Raw genomic sequence first — 25,836 nt, 5'->3', positions numbered from 1 at the left:
AGGGGAAACTGGGAAAGGAGAAATTCGCATGTAAATAAAGAAAATATCTAAAATAAAAAAAAAAGCATGAAATGTGAAACATATTATTTAAAACTTTGGGAAATTTTCCTTAATGCTTATACATTTTGTTTACTACTGAACAATCCATTTTAAAGCATAAAATGTGAAACATATTATTTAAAACTTTGGGAAAGTTTGCTGATATCTGGTTTTAAAAAATAATTCAAAGTATAGGGAATTAGCAGTTTGGTTGAAACCTATTTTTATAGTTTACCAGTACAGATGTGGATGCTAGCAGCCACACATAAGTCTGAGCACAGGGATACCAATGGAGGAAGGAGCTGAAGGTCCTTATCTAGAATCAATGGGAGGGGAGGCCCTTAGTCCTGTTAAGGCTTGATGCCCCTATGTAGAGGAATGCTAGGGTGGTAAGGGAGGTGGGAGTGTATGGGTGGGTGAAGGAACACACTCATAGAAGCAGGGTAAGGGGGGATGACATAGGGTGCTTGCAGAGGAGAAACCTGGAAAGAGGATAAAATTTGAAATACAAACAAATAAAATATCCAATTAAATTTTTTTAAAAACAGAAGAAAAAAGAAAGTGACATATATTGAGGGTTTTTTTTGAATATTTGGGATATTTTTATTAACCCATACCTGGTAAATGTTACAACTATAAGATATAAAAAGCAAATAATAGCTTAACCTGAGTTTCACTTGATTCATGTTAGTCACTGGATTTATTTTATGTGCTAAATAGAGAATGTGTGTTCAGACTACTACTGATTCAGGTTTTCTTTTCTTTTCTTCCTTTCTTTCTTCACTTCTTTCTTTCAGCTTATAGGATAAAGATTTTCTCTACTATTTAAGAAGACCTCAATTTGCATGATCAGCTTTCCATACAACAATATAGTTTAATGTTTCAAATTAGAAATAGGGAAAATTAGCAAACAGAAACACCTTAACAGCATTTTAACAGTATATTTTGGTAATGACCTTATCAGCATGTTATAGATGTTTATCTTTTAAAGTAGGCTTTAGGCAGTACACTTGAGAGACTAAAATGTGCCTACCTTTTAATAACTTAAACAAAATACATACTCAGCAACTATGCTAGAATGCAGGGGTTCATTCTTCGGGAAAGCCTCTTCACTGGCAAATCTTATGGTGCCAGACCTTTCTCCTCTTTATTGGAGGGTCACCCTCATGACACAAATCTATTAGAAGGATAAGTTGACTCTATGTAGGGCAGCTGGGGAACCTCAGTCCTCACATTAATATTCTTAAAATTGTAGCTACATAGATCCTATATCCATTGTTTTGGAGAAGTAAATTCACCAAACAGCCCTGCCTCCCTTTCCCCACTCTTTTCTCCCCACCCTTATCCTCACTGAGTCTTTCCCTTGTCCATAAATCTGAGACATATGTGCCTTTTCAATATTCAACAGGACGTGATACATGAGATTTCTCCTTGTCTTTATTCAGCTCAAGCTAAAATAGCTAAGACTTCTCCCTCTGTTGTCAACTTGGATTCTCCCTTTGTTGACATTCTCTTGAATGTCCCTGAATCTGTACAATAATACACACTTGTTTTTATTCAGAAGAAAACCATATATAGCCTTCAGGATCTGACTATTACATTGTGGTTAATAGATCCACCCTTCAATTATCCTAAAATGGATAAAAGTCTACTTTGTAATCAAAGCTTTATTAAGTTTCACTCTAGAAGAATTTAAAGTTTGTTATTGATAATCCCTTACACCCCTTCTGCTCAGTCCTTTCTACTGGGGCACACTCCTAGTTGGTCTGCTCCTGTGAAGACTCGATATGCTGATACATTATAGAGGACCCACTGCACTCAGAGCAGTTCGACCCACTGCACTCAGAGAAGTTGAGCAGTTGAGAACCTTCCGCACTCAGAGCAGCTGAACCCAGTTTTTCCAGCACAGCAAGCCCTGAATAAACCAACACACCTGAAAATCAGGAATTTGTCCTAAAAATCCTATCTCATGAAGATAATAGAGTCCTTTAAGGATGATATCAATAACACACTGAAAGAAATACAGGAAAACACAGGTGAACAAGTGAACTAATTGAATAAAGTGATCCAAGACCTAAAAGTGAAAGTAGGGCTGTGGTGGCGCATGCCTTTAATCCCAGCACTTGGGGGACAGAGGCAGGTGGATTACTGAGTTTGAGGCCAGCCTGGTCTACAAAGTTGAGTTCCAGAACAGCCAGGGCTATACAGAGAAAGCCTGTCTTGAAGAAAAAAAAAAAGAAAGAAGAAGAAGAAAAAAAAAAGAAACAATAAAGACAACACAAATGGAGGCAAACCTGGAAATGAAAAACCTGGGAAAGAGTCCAGGAATTACAGATATAAGTATCACCAACAGAATACAAGAGATAGAAGAAAGAATCTCAGATGTAGACGATATGGTAGAAGAGATTGACAAAACTGTCAAAGAAAATTCAAAACATAAAATACCCTTACCCAAAGCATCCAGGAATTTCAGCATACAATGAAAACACCAAATCTATGAATCATTGGAATAGAGGAGAACAAAGATTCCCAGCTCAAAGGACCTTAAAATGCCTTCAAAAAAATCATAGAAAAAAACTTTCCCAACCTAAAGAAAGAGATGGCCATATAGGTACAAGAAGCCTATAGAACAAATAAATGGGATCAGAAAAGAAAATCTTCTTGTCACATAATTATCAAAACACTAAATGAACAGAGCAAAGAAATAATATTAAAAGCTTTGAGGGAAAAGGGCCAAGTAACATACAAAGGTACACCTATCAGAATTACACCAGACTTCTCAACAGAGACTATGAAAGCTAGAAAAGCCTGATCAGAGGTCTTGCTTTTGGATTTTAATGGGCATTGTATTGAATCTGTAGATTTCTTTTGATGACATGGCCATTTTTACTTTTTTTAATTCTACCAAATCATGACCTTTGGAGATCTTTCCATTTCTAAGGTCTTCTCAATTTCTTTCTTTGGGACTTGAAGTTCTTCTCATTCATATCTTTAAGTTGCTTAGATAATTTGTATTATGTGTGGATATTGTGAAGGGTTTCATTTCCCAAGTTTCTTTCTCAGCCTGTTTATCATTTGTGTAAAGGAAGGCTACTGATTTGTTTGAGTTAATTCTGTATTCAGCCACTTTGCTGAAGTTGTTTATCAGTTGTAGTACTCTGCTAGAGACCTGGGTTGAAAGAAGATTCCAGAACTCAATGGGTATGGCCTTAGGCAAAATGCCCAACAGTTTGGCTATGGAATCTAAAGAGAACACCTCCAGTAGAAAGACAGGGCCCCCACGGGAGGAATGGGGCCACCCACCTAACTTCAATTTTTTGACCCAGATTTATTTCTGTCTAAAGGAAATTCAGGAACAAAATATGGAGCAGAGACTGAAGGAAAGGCCAAACACTGATTGACCCAACTTGGGATCCATCTTTTAGGCAGTCACTGACTGACACTATTACTGATACCATGTTGTGCTTGCAGAGAGGAGTCTAGTATGTTTGCCCTCTGAGAGTTTCTACCAACAGCTGACAGAGATAGATGCAAATACTAATAACCAAACATTGGACTGAGCTTGAGGACACCAATGAAAGTGTGAGATGAAGTATAGAAGGAGCTGAAGAGGACTGTAACCACATAGGAAAGACAATATCATCAACTATCTAGGATCCCTCAGATCTCCCAGATACTGAACCACCAACTAAAGAGCATATGTGGGCGAGTTCGTGGCCCCTGGCACAGATGCAGTAGAGGACTGCCTTGTCTGTGCTCAGACATTAGGATGTGCCTAATCCTGTAGAGACTTGATGCCCCAGGGAAGGAGAATGCCTGGGCAGGAATGAGGTTGGGGAGTGGGTGGGTAGATGGGTAGAAGAGCACCATCTCAGAGTCAAAGGGAAGGAAGGATAGGACAAAGAACTCTGGAAAGGAGAATGGGATGTGGGGCAACATTTGGAATGTAAATAAATAAAATGATTTAATAAAAAGAAGTGTATACTATGAAAAGTACATTTCTTTCTTGATGTTTTCATATTTACTTATCCCTTATTCTGTGTTTTGAATTTCTTATCTTTGCTTTCTATGTAAAAGTGTAGCTTATTGCACTCTCCTGTTCTCTTTCCAGCTGTGCAATCCTGTTCTTATTTATTCTGGCATTTAAATGTTAATATAATTTACAGAAATGTTCTCCTGCCAAAGACTGCTGTTTCTTTCCAAGAATTCTATACAATTCCCAGAGTTCTGTACAAATACCACACTGAGTATACACATCAATTGTTTCACAAACCTAAAAATGAGTATTGAAGGACAAGATGATACAAGTAAAGGAAATTTACAAGAAAAAACTTGACAAAATTCTTTCAATTAAAGTATTGTAACATTTAAACAACTGAAACATAACAAAAGAAACAATATTACAAACAAAAATGTTTATGGATTTTTTCCCAAACATAAATAAATGAAATAGTGTTTAGGCAACAGGGCTCATGCTGATGGCTAGCAGGAAGTAACAGAGTATAATATACTTAGAAAAATAATAACAGGCACAAATAATGATGGATGGCAGTAATTTAATCATCACTGCCAATTTTTTTTACTTACAAAACAACGCCTTGGTTAAACCATTCACATCCTATTATTCACACCTTTACTTCAGAGATTGAGGACTATATACAATAAATGAATTTATTTTCACCATAGGCATAACATATTGTACCTCTCTGCCAATGTTCCCCAAAAACTTTCCATGTCCAAACAATTTGACAGCAGATATAAACAATTAAATAAATATGCAATGATCTTTCTTACGGTCCTTTAAAGATGAATATAATTTCATGCTGTTAGCCTTAGGATCACAGTGCATAGAATCCAAATATAAACATTTGGGGTGGCTTTCAATGTAATGTTGGATCCCTCACTTTCCTTATAATCCCACAACAACAGATAAATTCATTTCATAGGTCCTATCATACATTAATCACTAAGTGGCAGGAGTTAAGAAAGCTATTCCTTTTACAATGTCCATTGCCGGCAATGAACTTCCACGAACCACTGAGGGAGTCACTGTTACTGCACAATATATGAAGACCTGGAAATTTTCCAAAAGCTTAAAAAAAAAAACTAAAAAATGGAATTATATTTGACATTTCCTGACACCTGCATTAATACTGTATGACTAATAAAAGCATGTCAGTTGCCTGGACTGAATCAACGATCAACATACACCCAGAATGCACACAAGTAAAAATGCAATAAAAGGAAGTAGTCTTCATTGCCTATGGGTCACTTCCAGTCAAAGGTTAAAGTTCAAAGACTGAATGATCAAAGTGCTCAATTTCTCAGTAGGACTATCTTCTGCTACGAGGATGAGAACAGTAGCATCAACAAGTATCATCATGATACCACTGTTTTGTTTTCTTTGGATTCTTGTTACAAGTTTGCACATAAAAGGAATTATCCAGTGGCCATCTCTTTTCTTTGCAGCTAGAAAGCATGCTGATAATGCTGAGACAGACTGACTGCACTGAGAGCACCGGACCAGTCTTCTGTTAGAATGGATAAAGAGATAGGACCATTGCTATACACATGAGGAATATTTTCACCAGTAACATGACCTGAGGAGAGTCAAAAGGGTATCGACTATTAAAGTTAAACAGAAGTTGAAATTTTTCCCCTTCATATAAGGTTCCTGGTGTACCTTCCATTTCTACAATCTACTGTGTAATTGAATTCTGAATGCTCTTTTCATTTAAAGTCATTCCAGGAGGTTGGTCATTCTGCAAAGCCAACAGTTCTTTTTGTAGTTGTTTCTGCATTGACACCATGATGAAACCATCCCCCTAAGGCCCCACATTAAACTTTTTCAATATTAATCATATAGTGACAAAACTGGGAATTATCAAAACTTCAGTATTGTATAATTTAAACTAAATTTGTATTTTAACCTAGACTTGCTTTCTCTTCTTTTTAAGTCTGTGCGAATTTGTGTAAGTTTGGCTATGTTTTAGATCTAGATTTAAATTTCTAAATGTCTTTGTTGTACCTTCAGCAGTGCCTGGTAACAAAATAGGAAGTCTTAACTCTTTTTTTGTTTTGTTTTGTAGCATTTTTTTATTTTGTTCTGCTTTGTTTTTCTTGTTTTGACTTTATTTACTTTAGTATTTACTAGTAAAATCAGATGCCCCTATCTTTATACTGAACTATTCAGGATTCATAAATGGAACCAGCATAAAAGTCTTTTAGTGATGACTCTGTAACTTTTTATACTTATGTTCCTTTTGGCCTGTCTTATCACTTACCCTTTCTTTCAAACAAATGTTACCTACCTTATGATTTTTACAGTTTATCACAGAGACTATTGAAGAATTCTTTTTGTTTGATTTGTTTATTTGTTTTATTTTTCAAGACAGGGTCTCTCTGTGTATTCCTGGCTTTCCTGAAACTCAATTTCTAGAACAGGATGACCTCTAACTCAGAGATCCACCTGCCTCTGCTACTTAAGTGCTTAAGATGTACACCACTATGGCCCAGCTTAGAAAGAATTTTTAAAAACTGTTTATATTATAGAAATCTTTTCCTTCATCTTCAAATATATGAATAGTTTTGTTGGATATATCAATCTATATGAGTTGTCATGGTCTTTTAGGACTCAGAATGTATTGTTCAAGGCTCTTCTGGCTTCCAAAGTTTCCTTTGAGAAGCCACCTATTATTCTCATAGGTTTTCTTTTATGTGTGACTTGTGTTTGAAGAGAGGGAAGAAAGATTTTATGGTACAGAGGATCAGGGAGTTTGCTTTTAGAATGTGTCTCCTTAGAATGTCAGAAACTAAGTTCATAAAGACTCACTACCTGACTGCCTCATCATGATTTGAACAAAGACAACAGCAAGATATATTAATGTGAATGTGTTTGGGTGTTATGGGAAACATCAACATTATACACATTCATGCATACAAACACGCACATGCACATGTACACATACACACGCACACACACACACACACACACACACACACACACACACACACACACTCCTACATGAAACTAAGGAAAGCTGAGAGAGAAAACTAGCCTCCTCCTGGGAAGAGGACAACACTTGGTTATCTAATACCCTATAGTCAGCCTTAAAAAGACAAATATAAGTAACATTCTACATACTGAATTGGTTTAATTATGTTATGTGTTTACGTATTTAGAAATGTACATATATGCATGTAATAAAAGTAATGAAAAAGATCATGAGTTTAAAAGAGCAAGGAAGGGTACATGGGAGGGTTTGAAATATAAATGGGAAAAAAAGAAATTATGTAGTTATGATCTCAAAAAATTAAAGTAGCAATTGAAACAAAAAAAATCTTGCTTCCTGCCTCCATCTGCACCCAGGAGTTCTGGCTGTTCCACAGCCCCCTGTGCTCAGTTCCTGCCTGGAGATATATCATTTTCAGGGAGTACTTTGACCCCTGCACTGCATCCAATAATAGTGGGAGACCCCTTTCTCACCAATGGACAGATCATGAAAATAGAAACTAAATAGAGACACTTTGAGACTAACAGAAATTGTGAACCAAATGGAGTTAAAAGGTATCTAAAGAACATTTTATCCTAAAACAAAGACCATACATTCTTCTCAGAACCTCATGGCACCTTTTCCAAAACTGACCATACAATCAGTCACAAAACAGGCCTGAACAGATGCTAGATGATTCAAATTATCCCATGCATCCTACCAGATCACCATGGACTAAGGCTGGCCTTCAATAACTACATAAACAATAGAAAACTCGCATACACATGAAAGCTGAACAATACTCTACTCAATGATAATTTGGTCAAGGAAGAAACAAAGAAAGAAATTAAAGACTTTTTAGAGTTTAATAAAAATGAAACCACAATATATCCAAACTTATAGAAAACAATGAAAGCAGTGCTAAGAGGAAAACACATAGCTCTGAGTACCTCCAAAAAGAAACTAGAGAGAGAGCATACACTAGCAGTTTGACAGCACAACTGAAAGCTCTGGATCAAGAGAAGCAAAGAGACCCAAGAGGAGTAGAAGGCAGGAAATAATCAAACTCAGGGCTAAAATCAACCAAATAGAAAAAAAAGAAACTATATAAAGAATGAACCAAACCAAGAGCTGGTTCTTTGAAAAAAATCAACAAGATAGATAAACTCTTAGCCAAACTAACCAGACGGTACAGTGACAGTATACAAATCAACAAAAACAGAAATTAAAAGGGAGATATAGCAAAGAAACCCGAGGAAATCCAAAAAATCAACAGATCCTACTAAAAAAGTCTATATATAACAAAACTGGAAAATCTGAAAGAAATATACAATATTCTAGATAGATACCAGTTACAAAAGTTAAATCAGAACCAAATAAACAATCTTAACAGTCCCATAACTCCTAAAGAAATAGAAGGAGTCAATAATAGTCTACCAACCAAATAATAATAATAATAATAATAATAATAATAATAATAATAATAATAATAATAATATTAGCAGCCCAGGACCAGATGGGTTTAGTGTAGAATTCTATCAGAACTTCAAAAAATACCTAAAACCAATATTCTTCAAATTATTCCACAAAATAGAAACTGAAGGAACACTACCCAGTTTGTTCTGTGAAGGCACAATTACTCTGATACATCGAAAGACCCAACAAAAAAAAGAGAACTTTAAACCAATTCCCCTTATGAATATTGATGCAAATATACTCAATAAAATACTCATAAAACAAACCCAAGAACACATCAAAATGATCATCCATCATGATCAAGTAGGCTTCATCCCAGGGATGCATGGGTTGTTTAATATATGGTAGTCCATCAATGTAATCCACGATATAAACAAACTCAAAGGAAAAAAAAAGATCATTTCATTAGATGCTGAGAAAGCATTTGACAAAAGCCAATTTTCTTTATGATAAAAGTCTTGGAAATATCAGGAATTCAAGGTTCATACCTAAACATAGTAAAAATCAGTATACAGCAAACCAGTAGCCAACATCAAACTAAATGGAGAGAAAACTGAAGCAATCCCACTAAAATCAGGGGCTAGACATGCTTTCCACTCTCTCTCTACCTTTTCAATATAGTACTCAAAGTCCTAGCCAGAACAATTAGACAACAAAAGGAGGTCAAAGGGATACAAATTGGAAAGGAAGAAGTCAAATTACCACTATTTGCAGATGATATGATAGTATACTTAAGCAACCAAAAAAATTCCACCAGAGAACACCTTCAGCAAAGTGGCTGGATACAAAATTAACTCAAACAAATCCGTGTTTTTCCTCTACTCAAAGGATAAACAGGCTGCGAAAGAAATTAGGGAAGCAACACACTTCACAATAGTCACAAATAGTATAAAATATCTTGGTGTGACTCTAACTAAGCAAATGAAAGATCTGTATGACAAGAACTTCAAGTCTCAGAAGAAATAAAATTGAAAAAGATCTCAGAAGATAGAAAGATCTCCCATGCTCATGGATTGGTAGGATTAATATAGTCAAAATGGCCATCTTGCTGAAAGCAATCTACAGATTCAATGCAATCCCCATCAAAATTCCAACTCAATTCTTCATAGAGTTAGAAAGAGCAATTTCCAAATTCATCTGGAATAACAAAAAAAGCTAGGATAGCAAAAACAATAAAAGAACTTCTGGTGGAATCACCATCCCTCAAGCTGTACTACAGAGCAATTATGATTAAAACTGCATGGTATTGGTACAGTGACAAGCAAGAAGAAAAATGAAATAGAATTGAAGAGCCAGAAATGAACCCACACACCTATGGTCTCTTGATCTTCGACAAAAGTGCTAAAATCATGCAATGCCAAAAAAGACAGCATTTTCAGCAAACGGTGCTGGCTTAACTAGTGGTTAGCATTGTAGAAGAATGCAAAGCGATCCATCCTATGTACTTGTACAAAACTCAAGTCCAAGTGGAACAAGGACCTCCACATAAAACCAGATACATTGAAACAAATAGAAGATAAAGTGGGGAAGAGCCTTGAGCACATGAACACAGAGGAAATTTTCCTGAACAGAACACCAATTGCTTATGCTCTAAGATCAAGAAGTGACAAATGGGACTTCATAAAATTTCAGAGCTATTGCAAGTCAAAGAACACTGTCAATAAGACAAAACTGCAACAAACAATTGGGAAAAGATCTTTGCCAATCCTACATCCAATAAAGGGTTAATATCCAATAAATACAAAGAACAAAAGTAGTTAGACTCCAGAGAACCAAATAACCCTATGAAAACAATGGGGTACAGAGCTAAACAAAGAATTATCAACTGAGCAATACTAAATGGCTGACAAGCACCTAAACAAATGTTCAGCATCCTAAATCACCATAGAAATGCAAATCAAAACAATCCTGATATTCTACCTCACACCATTCATTATAGGCCAGCACAACTACCTTTTAGGAAATCTTTAGATAATTGGTATGCCTATAAATTAATTTTAAATATTAATAAATAATACTTCATTGTAAAACAAGCCATTTTTAACTATAGTATGTTCAGTAGACAACAACTATTAAACCTATTACTTTATGTTGTTTATCAATACAATTGATGCTTCAATAAATACCCATATTGAGATATTATTGTTTTTATGTGGACTAAAATGCAGTAATGAATTCTAGGAATAGAATTGTTAAATCAAAATTTCTGCATTATTGCATAGTTGACATGTTTCACATTGGTTTTTTTTGAGTATTCTTTTATTTATTTATTTATTTGATTTCTTTTTATTAATTGATTTAAGTTTTATTGCATTATGATGAGAAAAGATACATAATTTCAGTTTATCAGAATTTGTTAACTTTAAAAATTTTTTTGTATATTTTTTATTAGATATTTTCTTTATTCATATGTCATATGATTTCTCCTTTCCCAGTTTCCCCTCAGGACTATGCATGGTAAGACTTATTCTTCTGGCAGCATGTGTATATTAAAGGATTTCAAAGTCAATCATCAATGGGAGGAGAGGCCCTTGGCTCTGTGAAGGTTCTGTGCCCCAGTGTAGAGGAATGCCAGGACCAATAAGTGGGAGAGGATGGGGTGGCAAGCAGGGGAAGGAGGGAAGCAACAGGGGTTTGTTCTTGTTAGTTCTTTTTTTTTTTTTTTGAGGGGAAACTGAGAAAGGAGAAATCATGTTTCACATTGGTAAAACATCTTGCACTCCTATCATATCTTTCACTATCATAAATGCTGTTTTATTTTTTTACTGTTAAATGGACAAATTAAACTTGATTGTCTCACCTGATTCCCTTGCATGCTAATATGTTGAGTTAGGTATTTTAATTACTTAATCATACATTTGTTTCTTGAAAATAAAATCTAGCTTTCTTTGACTTTGTTGTGTATTTTCTGTGGAGTTTGAATCCAAGGGGAACATATGATATGAATTTCTCTCTTACTGAATCATTCCCATTCAAATAGTTTTGATCCAAAATGATTAATACATATCAATGCATGCATGTGTAGACATGCATTTTTGGACAACAAAAATGAGTATCAGAACTCTGGGAGGTATAGCTACAGGTTTTTGCAAAAAGCCTGACTTCCTATATGGGCTTTGGGATAATATGCTCTTTTTTATTAATTAATTTAATTTTTTGTAGTCTATATTTTATAACCCTCATCTACCCTCAGACTGTTCCAATCCTAACCTCCTTCCCACCTACCTGTGTCCATGTGAATGTCCCCACCTGACCTAAATGTCAAGCCATTATCCAGCTCACTCTACTCAGAATAGTCTATTGCTCAATGACAAAATATAAGCATAAGGTATGTATGTTTGTATGTATGTATGTATGTATGTATGTATGTATGTAGAGAGATAGATGATCCATAAATATTTGAATAACACTAGTGTACTATTAATTATTTACTCTTTCATAGATAGATTTTCAGTTTCTCTAACAAGTAATTTCTAAATTATAACTCCTTATATATTTTTAGTAGTTCTGTTCTTCTCTGGCCATCTATCTATATGGCCATGGTTGAGCACAGATTTTCTTAATGCTTATCTTTTGGCTATAGATATATAAAGTAAATTGTAACACTTTATTTACTTATTTGTTTTGATTATAAAATTACTACCTTCACTTTACCGTTTTTTTCCTTTCTTCATAGACTTTATGTGGTTTACTACTTTTTAAAAATCTTGATGATTCTGTACATTGGTGAGTATTTTGTAATCATGTATACACACCGAATTGAATAGACTCATTCTTTGGCTCACTTATTGAGTTATTATTTTGCACCCCCTGATTAAAGTTACTTTTTCCAGAACTTTTTTTATTATATCATGGAAACTACTCCTTTTTAACTTTTTGAATAATTTTGCTATTGCGTTAGTACTTGAATGAGTATTTATTCAATTTGACTTAAGATGCTTACATAAGAACTTTAAATTTTTCAACATTCTTCTATGAATTTCCTTAGGAATTAGTTTAGATACAATACAATTTATTTCACTCAGATTAATATTGAATACTTCCCAGATTATCCATATATTTTAAAATCCAGACTATATCTACACCTGTATGTTTTGTTTGTTAGCTTGTTTTGCTTGTGAGGTTGTTGCAGTTAGATCACATTGGCCTGCTGCAGTTTTATTATTTCATTTAGAAATTTTATGTTACTTAATTTTTTTTTTTAGTGATTAACTTCTTGCATCTTGTAAACCATATTAAAAATAAAATTTTTAAAAAAAAATTAAAATTGAAAAAAAAAAACAAAAAAAATAAAATAAAATTATTAAAACCTGAAACAGTTTTGTACTGCCAAAATGTAAGTAATACATACTTTTGGAAAAGCATGGTTTTCATTGCAGGAAACCAAATAATTATTGTATATAAAAATCATATTTAAACCAGGACACTAAGAACTATGGTTTTCCAGCAAGTATTTATTTGAGTTAAGACAAGGTTCAAATATCCTTTTTGTTGATCCTTCTCTGCTCAAACTAAGTTTCTTTTTTTGATAAGATTAGGAGAAGACAATCATTCTGGTCAATTTTGAGCAAGGGGGGGGCATGCAATGTCCAGAAGGCAATTACTATGAGCTCAATATTTATATTCTAACCATAAAATTCATGGACATGACAGATCTACACATTACTTTTTATAAATATAGCATTTTTTGGAACTATATATATCTACAAAATAGATATCCCTTTACCCTGTAGGTTAAAAAGGTATAGTAAATTTTACATCTTTTCATAATTGTACGTTTAAAAAAAGCAAAATCTAAAGTGCCTATTTATAGTCTGTAATATAGATTTACTATAAAAACACTTTTCTTTTACAAAATATCACTGCACAAAAATTGTATTATGCACATAGACAGCTGCTGATTTGAAATTTAGAGGAGAACTTACCATTCCTTGTGATGTTTTCCACAGAATATAATATATGTAAGTGGATAAACACATATTTAAATTGAGGCACTGGCTGCATCTCTGTTTAAAACTGTGCAGCAAGATATGGGCAGTTGGTCAACATTGATCATAATTAAGTTAACCAAAATTACCTAAAGTCAGAACTTCAACTGCCACATCACAGTAAAATATTAAATGTTAAATAATCAGTAACATGTATTGATTCATGCCGCATACATGAAATAGCCATTTCTTTCATGATATCAAGTACACTGAAGAGGGATCTTCTGAAATTTCAAGTAGCTATCAACCTGTCATTTCCAAGAGGCTCAAAAGAGCAACCATATTTTGAAGTTGAATTCAGATGACAGGTTCTGGACTTGAAGAAATCGACAATATTTTGATTATAAGTTAATATTTTGTTGTTGTTGTTTTTTTTTTTTTAGGTTTACTTAGGCAAGTTTGTGCTCTGAGGCATCAGCACAAACAATGAACTTAGTCCCTAGGGAGCACTGGTTTCTACAATTCATGCAGGGAAACTTCTATTTACATTATTTTAATTTTTTAATGAAAAGATAATTCAAAGTTTCTTCTGACCTAGTCTGTGGAGCATTATGTTTTACTTGTTTATCTAGATTACATAAGCAAGCATTCCTGCAGTAGTGACTAGAGTCATCCTTTCACGTGCTTCCTGTCTCATGTTGTGTGTGTGAGTGTGTCTAAAAATGAGAATTAATGTGATTTTTCTGCTTTTGCTGCAAATGTATTGTGTATATTTTATTCATAAGAGACATATAAAGGTATATTTATGGGACCATATCATGCAGTCATATGGAATACAATTCTCCATTGGAACTTCTCCCTTTAACATTGTCCCTTTGAGGCAGTACGTTTTTTTCATGGTTTGTTTTTATAAGCAGTGGTCTTTGTTCATATGTTATTCTGAGTATACAGCTGTCACATAGTTTCAGACACTCAGTCTTCGATGCTGGACTGTTTAGATAATTATAGCATACACTGTGAGTGTGGGGGTACTGCACTAGGTCTTCATCTCTGCCTACATTGACCATGAACATGAATTTGTTCCTACCTTAATTTTAAGTTACTGAAATACCTGACAAAAGACTGTAAACACTTTAGAGATATTCAAAATGCCCACTTTCCCCACATAATGAATCACTAGGCAGTAATATTTTATTAACTTAATCATAATTTTAATACATTATAAATAGTTTCATCTTAAACTACATACAGATGTTTTCTATTTCGCTGACATAAACATTAAATTTTCTTAGACAATGTTTATAACTTTTTATCTGACACTCTATTAGTTTAAATCTGTGCCAAGTTTAGGTGTGTTTTGATGAACACTGTCTATATACTTAAAACATGCACAAGAAGGAAAATGAAAATTACTAGCCTTACTTCATTAAAAATCTCTTTGCAATAAACAAACACTTGCACATGATTTAAAGCACTCATATTTATTCTGTAACAGAATGAATTCATTTCTACCATGTAATCGAATGAAGTGAAGGCTTTGTTGTGACTTTGATGTTTGGAAGAAAGCAATTATACTGTGAAATAAAAGCAAAAGGCAAAGATGAATAAGAACTCTATTAAATTACTGAAGGGTAATGAGTTTGACAAATCATACAAGATTGTATAGAAAATAACATTAGACTATACTGCCATATACATTTTTATCTCACTGAATTTAGGACTCTAATTTATCATGGGGATAGCCTATTCCCACAGACAAGTAAATGTCTTTATTTACATAAATATATTGAATGCAGCTGTTGAAGTTGTAGTCACACTCACCTTTTCCTACATATTTCATACATTAATTGACTGATAAATGTGTCAGTAAAAGAGCCTCATTTGTCCATTGAATTCAACCTAAAGAACTAACAGTTCCACCACATGAATGAAGCAACTATGTCCACAGTCAACTGTGAAGGAACTTAAGAATTGACTTGGTACCTCCAATTTATAAAGTACATGTTTTGAAAAGCAATATACAAAATTTTAAAATGTGTGATAAAGATGTAAAGGAGAGATCTAGTGGTCACCCTGAGGATTAAACGACACAGATGATAATAGAAAGAAAGTTTTTAAGGGTGAAAATTAATTTCATAATTTGAACAATTGAAGACTCTGGAGAAAGTTCTTGTATGTAGTGAGAGAGCTATGTTTGGCTACACGCAAGGGAATATGATCTTGTCTATAGTTATGATCATTACACCTGAGCAGTTTCAAATGCAGATTGTTGTCTAAGCAGGTTCATGCTGAGAACAGAAATCCTTCCATTTGGGTGACATTGAATGAGTTTTGAGTAAGTAAACCTTGCCTGGTTGTAGCTGAAATGAGCAGTAAACAAAACAATAAACAGAGTGTTCATGTGAGTTCTATATGAGCTAATGTAACTTGGAAAGGATCAGACTTGCAGAAGTAGCACCTACAATTCTCAGAATGTAGAAATGATTTGGCTTTCCATGCTCTACTAATTCTGTTGTATGTTTCATTTTTCTGTTCCCAGAAGTCTCTACCTATCTTAGTTACAATTTCTGTGAGGAAGCACTGTGATCAAGTCATCTTGTAAGAAAAAAAAAAAAACCAATTTGATGGAAGCCAAAGCAGGAACTTTTTCTGTTCATTGAGTATGAACAAAAATATAGAAAATGAATGAGAAACCATAGAAGAATTCTTGTTGGCTTACTCCTCAAAACTTTGTTTGGTCTTATTTCTTTTTTGTTTTTTTGTTTTTGTTTTGTTTTTTTCTTATAGCACACAGGAATACCAGCCCAGAGCAAGCAACATCCACATTGACTTGAGTCCTTCCACACCAGTCGCTAATTAAGAAAAATGTCCTGCAGGCTTGCCTATACCTCAATTTTATGGAGGCATTTTCTCAGTTGAGGTTCTATCCTCTCAAATGACTTTAATTATATTAAGATGACATGCACCAAGCACACTACCAAATCATTATTTTACACTCATATTTTCGTCTCAACGAGTTAAAGTGGTCTCCTAATTGTCATCCTTTATGCATGTCTAAAATCATAACACTTGGAATATAGAAGAGGCTTGCTAGGTTTAAGTCAGCCTAAATTTCACAGTGACAGTCTGTCTCAAAGAGCAATGGCTGGTCTCTAGCTAATTAATAGTGCACTGGTTTAGTATGTAATGGCCCCAGGTTCATCCCTAGCATTGCAGAGATTGGGTAATGTGACATCCTTTCCTTAGGAGAAGTCATAGTAAAATAAGCTCTGATGATCTTTGGTGATGAGTTTTCATACTGTAAGCCAGAGACTCCAATGCTACCATGCTTCTTCCTGCATAATTCTTTCTACATTCATGACAGAAAATGAAAGGTAGCCTTATTCACTATGTTTAATGGTCACTAAAGCTTTCCACACTCTATCTGGAATGGAATCAAATAAACAGGGAAGGCTGAAGACTCCATGAAGCCTTACACATCTAAGAGGGTAAAGAGAGTCAGTGAGTTATTTATTTATTTTACATCCTGATTGCAACTTCCCATCCCTCTTCTCCTCCCATCCCTTCTCTTTTAGCTCTTCTCCCTTTCTTCCCTTTCTTCCCTTCTCCCAGAAAAGGGGAGGCTTCCCATGGACATCAGCCCACCTTGACATATCAAGCCTAAAGCATCAGCAAGGCTAGGCATATTCTCTTCCACTGAGGCCACACAAGGCAGGCCAGCTAGGGTAAAGGGATGCAAAGGCTGAAATGTATTTTTAAAGAGTATTTACGACAAGATTTTGAATGTCTCAGACTCTTTGTAAACCAGTCATGATCCATGTAGTCTAGCACTAGCCAAGAGTAAAGTTTCCTAGTAAATCAATGCTGAAGGATCATATAGCTGCAGGTGGTAAATAATATGATCAAACATGCCATTTCCCCAATGACTGCTTTATAGTTCACATGAATTAATTAATTAATTAAGAGACAAGGCCTCACTCTGTAGCACTGCTGTCCTAGAACTCTTGAGACAAGACTGGACTTGAAATCACAAGGATCCACCTTCTCTGCCCACAAATGCTGTAATTAAAGTCATGAACCATCATCATGTATTTAACATGATTTTTATATAAATATATAGTCAAGTCTAATACTTCTTCATATTTCTCCCATTTCTCATCCTGCTTTGTAGTAAATATTTAAAGCATTTATTGCGAAATTTACTTTCTTCACAAACTTTAGTAAGGATGATTGTCATATTAGGTGAAATAACATAAATAAAAAAGTAGATACTGCTCCAGTTGTACAATAACAAATTACCTACTGAAGAGCAAATTACTAAACTTAACACTATATCTGGTTCCTTGAACTCACTTCATTACTTTCAATGTTTTTGATTTATTGATGTATTAGTAATGAAAAATACAGCTATTTCAAGCTTACAATTTATCTAGCATTTTTATGTGTGCATGTCTGGTCCTACCAGTCACAGATCTGAGAGCATCCCAAGGAATTATCCCTGTATATACACCATTATCCCTGTGATTACAAGTGCTTACTATTAAATCCTGCTTTTAACTTGGATACAGGATGTATAAATACTTGTCCTTGCCATAAGTACTGACTTAGCCATCTTCCCTTATTTATAACTCTGTCTAATGGGGATCCAATATCTCCGGCCATGAATAACAACTGAACACAAGAGAATAATTATACATAACTAAAATGGTATAAACTAAAAATTCTGTTTAAAAGATAGCATTTTTCATATGTAATAACACATCTGGTAGAATATTTGGGTGATTCCTTCTACCTCTGAAACTTTACTAAATCAGTTTTCTTTTTCTCTAATCTATGTCTCCAATTGTGATCTGTCTTCTAATTGTAAATTTAAATGTCCATCACATTATAGATATGGATTTCTAGTTATCCAAAGAGTAGAAATGACAGTATAAGCCTACCAATAGGACCAAATTTCATACATAGACAAGTTAAATTATACTGTAGATTGAGTCTTGATCTTTATCTGTATCATCTCCACTTCCTAGGCAAGTGTCTAGAACAGCTCTAGTTTCACAAGCATTAAGGAGCAAACAGATGTACCAATACAAATAGTCAAAACATATATTTGTTAATTCATAAAAAATATGTCAGATTTCCTTGAGTGTTCATTAAAAATCTTATATAACTTAATTTACTTCTTGCTGTGAATTAAATATCAGAAATTAATAGACAGAACTAGAATGATTCCTTTTAATTCTCCATTTTCCCTTTTGCTCCATTAAAGCATACACTTCAGTTCGTTTTGAATTTTCAGGCACAGATGGCAATCCTACTTACAAATCAGTAGTGAGAATAATGCATTAGTCATTAGAAAATTGTATCCGACATATGCTGGAACCACTTAGCAGCTAATGTTGAAGAGACAGCATTAGAGTGGGAAGATACAGAGAACTGGAAGAGAGGATGTGGATGCAAGACCACACCCGAGTCACAGAGCACCTCAAAAGATGGGATGCAGGTCATTTTTGCAATTAAGAACAAGTGCTTTTAAATAAGCTCTGGCATGAAGAGTAGCTATATTAAATAGCTATATAAAATTGGATTACGAAGGAACACATTGAAAAAAGTATGTTCTGTTCTCAGAAACAAGAACATTCACCTCTCAGGAATGAGGACTGTACCAAAAGCTGTATCTAGAATTTTAGCAATGCGGATGTAATTTGAGGCAATTTTCCTAAGCAATGTTATTTTAAAAGTTTTAAATATTTTTCTTCTTTCAATAAAAGCAAGACATGAGTAATGTCCATGGCTTTTTAGATCTCAAAAACACCATTAGCTGTTGTCATGAATTCAAAGCTTCTCTTTGATAGCATTATATATAGTACACCCATTTACTTTTGACATCATGTTTAAACTTAAATAATCGAATTAAACTTTAGATCACTATTTTGTTCCTTTAAATCATCCATTAGAAGTCACTTAAATTATCATAAAATCCTGATCCTACCTGTATTGACTATGAAACACTAATGCTATTTTATATTTTCAGTGTGTCTTCCTGATGTTATATGGTGTAGATGTTATTTCTCTTTATTAATTGACATAGAAAAGCACTGTTTCAAGGGATTAAGTAACCTGCTAAAGAGTGAGATTGGCCTTACTAAACCTGCAATCATCTCTGTCTAATACTTTTTATTTCAACATCTATAACACGATATCCTTTACACTCTTACTTCAGTGCCCACTCTCTATCCACACTCCAGTGCTCACTCTCCATTCTCACTCCAATGCATACTCACCCTCCTCACTCCAATGCCACTCTTCATCTTTACTCCAGAGCCCACTCTCCATTCTCACTCTTGTGTTATTCTAGAGTATTATATATATATATATATATATATATATATATATATATATATATATATATCTGCAGTCCTATTTCTTTCAAACAAAGGTCTATATCATTGAACTTCTTTAACAAAAAGGTCACAGTTTTTTACTGTTATTAATAATAAATTTAAACATACAAAATGATCAAGAACGTTACTTAAAATAATATTTATTCTTTATCATTTTAAAATAAGCTGCCAACCTGTAGCTTTGTCACATTATAATACTTACTGTATATGTCCCAGAGATAAGGACATCCCCTATATCTATACTCAGAATATTAGTGACATGAAATTACAGTATTACGCAGGTCTCATCAATTATACCAATAAGGGTTCCATGATATGAAACATTTCACATAAATAACACATGTACTTCATTGCTTTGTCTGCTTTCTCTCTAGACTACATCTTTCTTATCACTATTTTCTGTCTTTCAGTTCTTTTGAGGATCTGTAGAAATTTTGTAAATTTACTGTTCTTGGTTCTGTTGTATGCTCACATCTAGCTTGTAGTAAAATGGGAGGAATATTACAGAAGTGCCAAGGTGTTGTCACCTGCATATCCTTTTTATTCACTGCCAATAATTTTACTTTGGTCATATTATTTTGAATCTGTAAAATCAATATGTATTTGTAAATTCATCAAATTTCTACCATTTTATTTATAGAATTTTAATGGTTTCTTTGTTTTTCAATTAAATATAATCTACAAATCACAGGGTCATCAAGTAGGAGGTCTATTCAGCAATTCCCTTCTCTTTTCCTATCCCCATCATAGGACACAAGATACTCATCTTGTTTTAGAGAGCTGCAACTAGGAGTTGTGTATATACTAACAAAGAATGAAGTATTGCTCCTCCTAGAATAATCAGTGCAGAAAATAGAAATACACACACACACACACACACACATACACACACACACACACACACACACATTCTAATCAAACTTCCTATATGCTTACACTATTCAAAAATATGAACTCACAACTCTATCTCTTTGTGATGGAATAAAATTTGCTCCCTACAATTCTTACTGTATTTACTATTTTATGAATGTCCATACTGGTAATATCTTACCTTTTCTGACACTGTTACTACATACTACTTTGGTTATTGACATTTAAAATGGTTCTTGAAAACTCTTGAAAGAATTCTTCCAGTTTCTTTGAGTTCCAATTCCCCTGTATATTACTCCATGCACATCTTCAAGGTGGATATCTTTGTCATCTCAAGTACATAGTGACATCCTCTATGATTCTGAGTTCTTATGGAGGTGTTCTATTTGTTTAAGCCATATCTACATGGCTTAAGTGATCCAACATGGCCTAACCCCCTGGTATGAAATCATACATCATTCCAGCCTAATAATGGCAGTATCAAATTATCATGAAGAGGAACAGCTTCAGAAAAAAAATTAGAAAAAAAAATGCCAATACTGTTACTTGGATCTTCAAGTAAGTGTGTGCATCGTCACACACTTGGTATGATAGCATACCAGACACTATCTAAAATTTAATACAATCTCTACCCAATGAATCTGCTTCAAATTTTCATTGTTGTTCTTTGAAGATACTATGTGTAATTGTGCCTCAAGATTATTTTAAGCATGCTTCTATCTACATAGAGCATGTTTCTCTTTTACCAAGGCCCCCAGCATGCAATCCAATCACTCTATATCAACTTCTCCTACTTGTTTGGATATTCATTTTGATTTTCATTAACCTTTATGTAGCTTTATTTTTTATTAACTATTCCTTTGAGCAACTATGTAAGTAAATCCTGTAAAAATAAACTATTTGTTTCCTTTTTCAAGTGTATTTCAGAATCTAGAGGAGTACTGTAAAAATGTATATATCATTGTGTAACATGTTTGTCCTTAATATTTTTTTTCCTGGCTGACAGTTATGAAGTCTTTAGTTCAGCTTTTTAATCAGTGACTGCTTAGATGATTGTTTTCAGACTTCACTTGTACTGTATATTGGATAGTCTCACCATATTTCCATCACTAAGAAGCAAGCACATCCAACTATTGTATTTGGTGCGGAAAGAATATGTCAAACCTTTCAAACAAAAAAATCATTTTTATTTATTTCCAGTGATGCATCAATTTTCTTCAATATTTTATTTAGAAGTTTTTCATTTTCCTACATATACAAGCAATAAAAATTGTCATTGAAACAGATTAATCTGTTGAAAACTCTTAAAATCAACTGAGATTAAGATCAACTTCATTCTTTGTTCAATTATTAATGCCCAAATAGTCACTTCGTGTTTATCTTATAAAGACATACTCCTTTCTCTTTGTTCTTTTTCCTCCTCCTTATCCTTTTACAGGAACATCCATTAATGTAATTCCTGTACTTTCCCCTCCCCTCTCTTTACTTAAAAAAAGGTTGACTGATCATATGAGTGGTAAATTTGGGGAAAGTGAACCACAGCTGCTTGATTTAGAAAAATGATTTGCTGTTGTTGTTGTTGTCTTTGAAGGTTGCCTCTTTGAAGGAAAGTCTGCTCTGTCCTTAGTACATTATTACAGAGCTCATTCTTACTATTTATATACATATATATATATGTATATATATATACGTTCTGACTCTCTTACATACCTTTGTCCGCCTCATGTTGCCTGGATAAGAGCTGAGCATTGGCCCATTAGAGAAGTCCCCTTCTCTAATGTCATTAATTTCTCATTCTGATTAAAATGAGAGCTAATAACTCACAATGTACACTAGGCTGATCTCACAGTTATTCATATTATACAAACAACCCATACAATATATGCAAAATTTGACTACTTCTCATCAAGTTGAAAAAAGTAGTTTTGTTCCATGATAGTTGTATTTTAACTTTCTTATACTAATATAAGGGATATGAAGTAAGAACTAGTATTTTCCCTCAGAATTTTCTTAACATTTGTCAAAAAGACACAAGCTATATATTGCAAAGGATAGTGAATAGTCTTTTACAGAGTCTGTAGATTTTCTAAACAGTGTTAATTAAGCAAGTCATTAGTGGGCTCTTGATCCTTATCTCTCTGTCTATCAGATCATTTTGTCTTTAAACCAATGTGTCTCTGTCTATGGACAACATTTTTCTATTGATGGATGGCAGTGGGGTCTTTTCTGCTTTATTTTTATATATGTATCTGCTTTAAATTGCTTAGCTGGTGTTTTTGTTTTGTTTTGTTTCATTTTGTTTTATTTGTTACTTCAAACTCCAGAGATAAAACAGCTAATCATATATATATATATATATCATATATATGAAACATATATATATATCATATATATATCATATATATATAGATATGATTTTGGTAAGGTGTCTGGAAAATAGCAAGTGAAGGAAAAGATTGAGTTACTTTGGTTCAAAATTTGAGGGTTTGGTCCATTGCTGATGAAGCAAGGAAACAAACAGTCTTATAAGACAACTAGTCAAAAAGCCATAACATTCAGCACAGAGAAATGGATGCTGGTCTTCAGCTCACTTTCTCCTGTTTAATCAGTACAAGGAGTTAGGCCATGGAATAGTGCAGCCTTCTTTAGGAAAAGTTGTTCCATCAAACTAAATCTTTCTGAAATCGCCCTCATAAGCTCAAACAGACACATGCTTTCCTGTGTCAATCCTTATTAAGCATCACACAGGGAGAGGACAGCTAAAGGAAGACAGAGGATCAGGCATTTGGTGGTACAGTACAATATTATAACTCTCTTTAAAGCAGAACACTTTTATGAATGTGTCTTGTGAATCTCTTCAGTATAAAATGGTCTAAGATGCAATTGGTTACGCCAAGGAGAAGCAAGTCAAATTTAATTTGCCATAAAATACTTAAGAGTAAGATTTCTTTCATCAGATTATTGTAGAAAGATCACTTGTTCTACTTTATTAATTTTCTGTTTTGTTAATTTTTTATTTCTAGGTAAATTTATATGCAATGTAATGCCTAGGAATTATATCTCACACAGCTGTCACAACATATTATAAAACAAAACATTATTGATATCACAGAGAGTCTTCCTAATTCTACTGAGTCAATGACCCTCTGGAAACCACTATGCTTCTAATTGGTTTGTGTCACAATTGATTAGATCCACTTGTTCTAGAATTTACCACAAATGGAATGATGCAGAATGTAATCTGTAAGTCTGCCCACTCAGCATAATGTTCTAGAATTCAGCCTTGCTGATGCTGATGTTGAGATTTGATTATTCTATGTTGCCCAGAAGTGTCTTTTCTGCATGAGTATGCCATCATGTGTTTTCCTTTGTCTTTTTTGATGGGCATTTCATCAACTTTTGTGAATAAAATTGATATCAAAATTCTTGAAAAAATTTATTTAGGGATGTAAAATTTCATGAGATAGATGTTAAATTTCCATTATCAGATTTACTTAGCCATCATGAAATGTAAGTTCATCTTATACAAAATTATTAACTATTTTACTTTGTAAGTAGGTCATATAATTTTAAACAATTATACCTGTTAAGCTCTGTTTGCACACATTCCCACATATACTTGATGTGTTAGTCTTCTTTTTACTAATGCTGGTGAATAATTAAATTGAACATTAATTTTATTAAAATTGTTAATTTATTTTATATTAAATTAAACCATATTAAATTAAAATAGTTTAATTTTTATATTAAAGCCAAATCACTTCATCTGAGGAGGGAATACAGTGCCTCTTCTTTCTTACTGATATAAGTAGGAATTATGATAATGCCCACTTAGAAGATGCATAAGCATTTGCTGAGGGAAGGAATTATGTAAAAATTGTATAAAGTGCTTTAAATGTTTTTTTATTTATACTTAATTTTTGACACAAAAAATATCCAATATTTTCATTTCTAGGCACTAAGTTGTTCTTGGAATTAATTTTATTACAAACACTAATACATGTGCAAGTTAGTATGATTTATTCACCATAATCTTATATATTTGGTTCATTAATTACCTCAGATTTGCCCACGTATGAAGCTCTAAATTCTTAAAATCCTCAGTCTTCTAATAAGTATTCTTGATGCAGTCTCAGCACTTCACACCCAACTAAACAGCAAGACTTTCTAGCCCTAAGACATATTGCATCTCAAGGTCTTTCTAGCTGTCTTGGGATGAAAGCTCTCTCCCATATCCTCCATACTTTGATATGAAAATATCAAACATTCATCCATTTGCCTTGCTGAACAGATTGGCCCTTATAGGTAGATTTCTACCTGCAAACCTCATAGTTTGAAACTAAAAGTTAAGGACCAGAATCTGGAAGACAATGCATAAACCCAAAGCATTTCTGAACAGTCATTTCAAAGGCACATACAAAGATAGACTATATCACTTTTAAGTCTTTGGTATTAGTACAGAGACAGACAGGTTGATCAGTGGAATAGAATCAAAGACACATAAATAAACCCACTCATTTATGGACACTTGATCTTTAACAAGAAACCTAAACCATACATTGGAAAAAAGAAAGCATCTTCAAAAAATGGTGCTGGTCTAACTGGCAGTATGCATGCAGAAGAATGCAAATTGATCCACATTTACACCCTACATGCAGCTCAAGTCCAAGTGAATCAAAGACCTCCACATAAAACCAGATAAATTGAATCTAATAGAAGAGAAAGTGAGAAGTAGTCCCAAACACATTGGCACAGAAGAAATTTTCCTAGACAGAACACCAGTGACTCAGGATCCAAGATCAACAATTGATAAATGGGAGCTCATGAAAATAAAAATTTTCTGTAAGGCAAAGGACACTGACAATAGGACAAAACAGCAATCTACAGATTGGGAAAAGATCTTCCCTACGTTTCTTTCTTTTTTTTTTTTATTATTATTTCTTCATTTATATGCAAATTTCTCCATTCCCAGTTTCCCCTCCAAAAAACAAAAAAACAAACAAAAACAAACCCCTGTTGCCTCCCCCCTCCCCATGCCTGTGACCCCACCCTCTCCCACTTTTTGGTCCTGGCATTCCCCTACACTGGGGCACAGAACCTTCACAGGGCCGAGGTCCTCTCCTCCTATTG

General features: G+C 33.9%; 1 protein-coding gene and 1 pseudogene across 6 annotated transcripts in view; both read right to left on the bottom strand.

Moving 5' to 3' along the window:
- Positions 1-25,836, bottom strand: part of Ccser1 (coiled-coil serine rich protein 1) — a 1,196,027-nt gene that overhangs the window by 328,569 nt on the left and 841,622 nt on the right. The window lies entirely within an intron of this gene.
- Positions 4,613-5,949, bottom strand: LOC116099002 (annotated as a pseudogene).

The sequence above is a fragment of the Mastomys coucha genome, unplaced genomic scaffold (assembly GCF_008632895.1).
Source record: "Mastomys coucha isolate ucsf_1 unplaced genomic scaffold, UCSF_Mcou_1 pScaffold20, whole genome shotgun sequence".
In the NCBI taxonomy this organism is placed as follows: Eukaryota; Metazoa; Chordata; class Mammalia; order Rodentia; family Muridae; genus Mastomys; species Mastomys coucha.
This window is presented reverse-complemented; position numbering and strand designations above follow the sequence as displayed.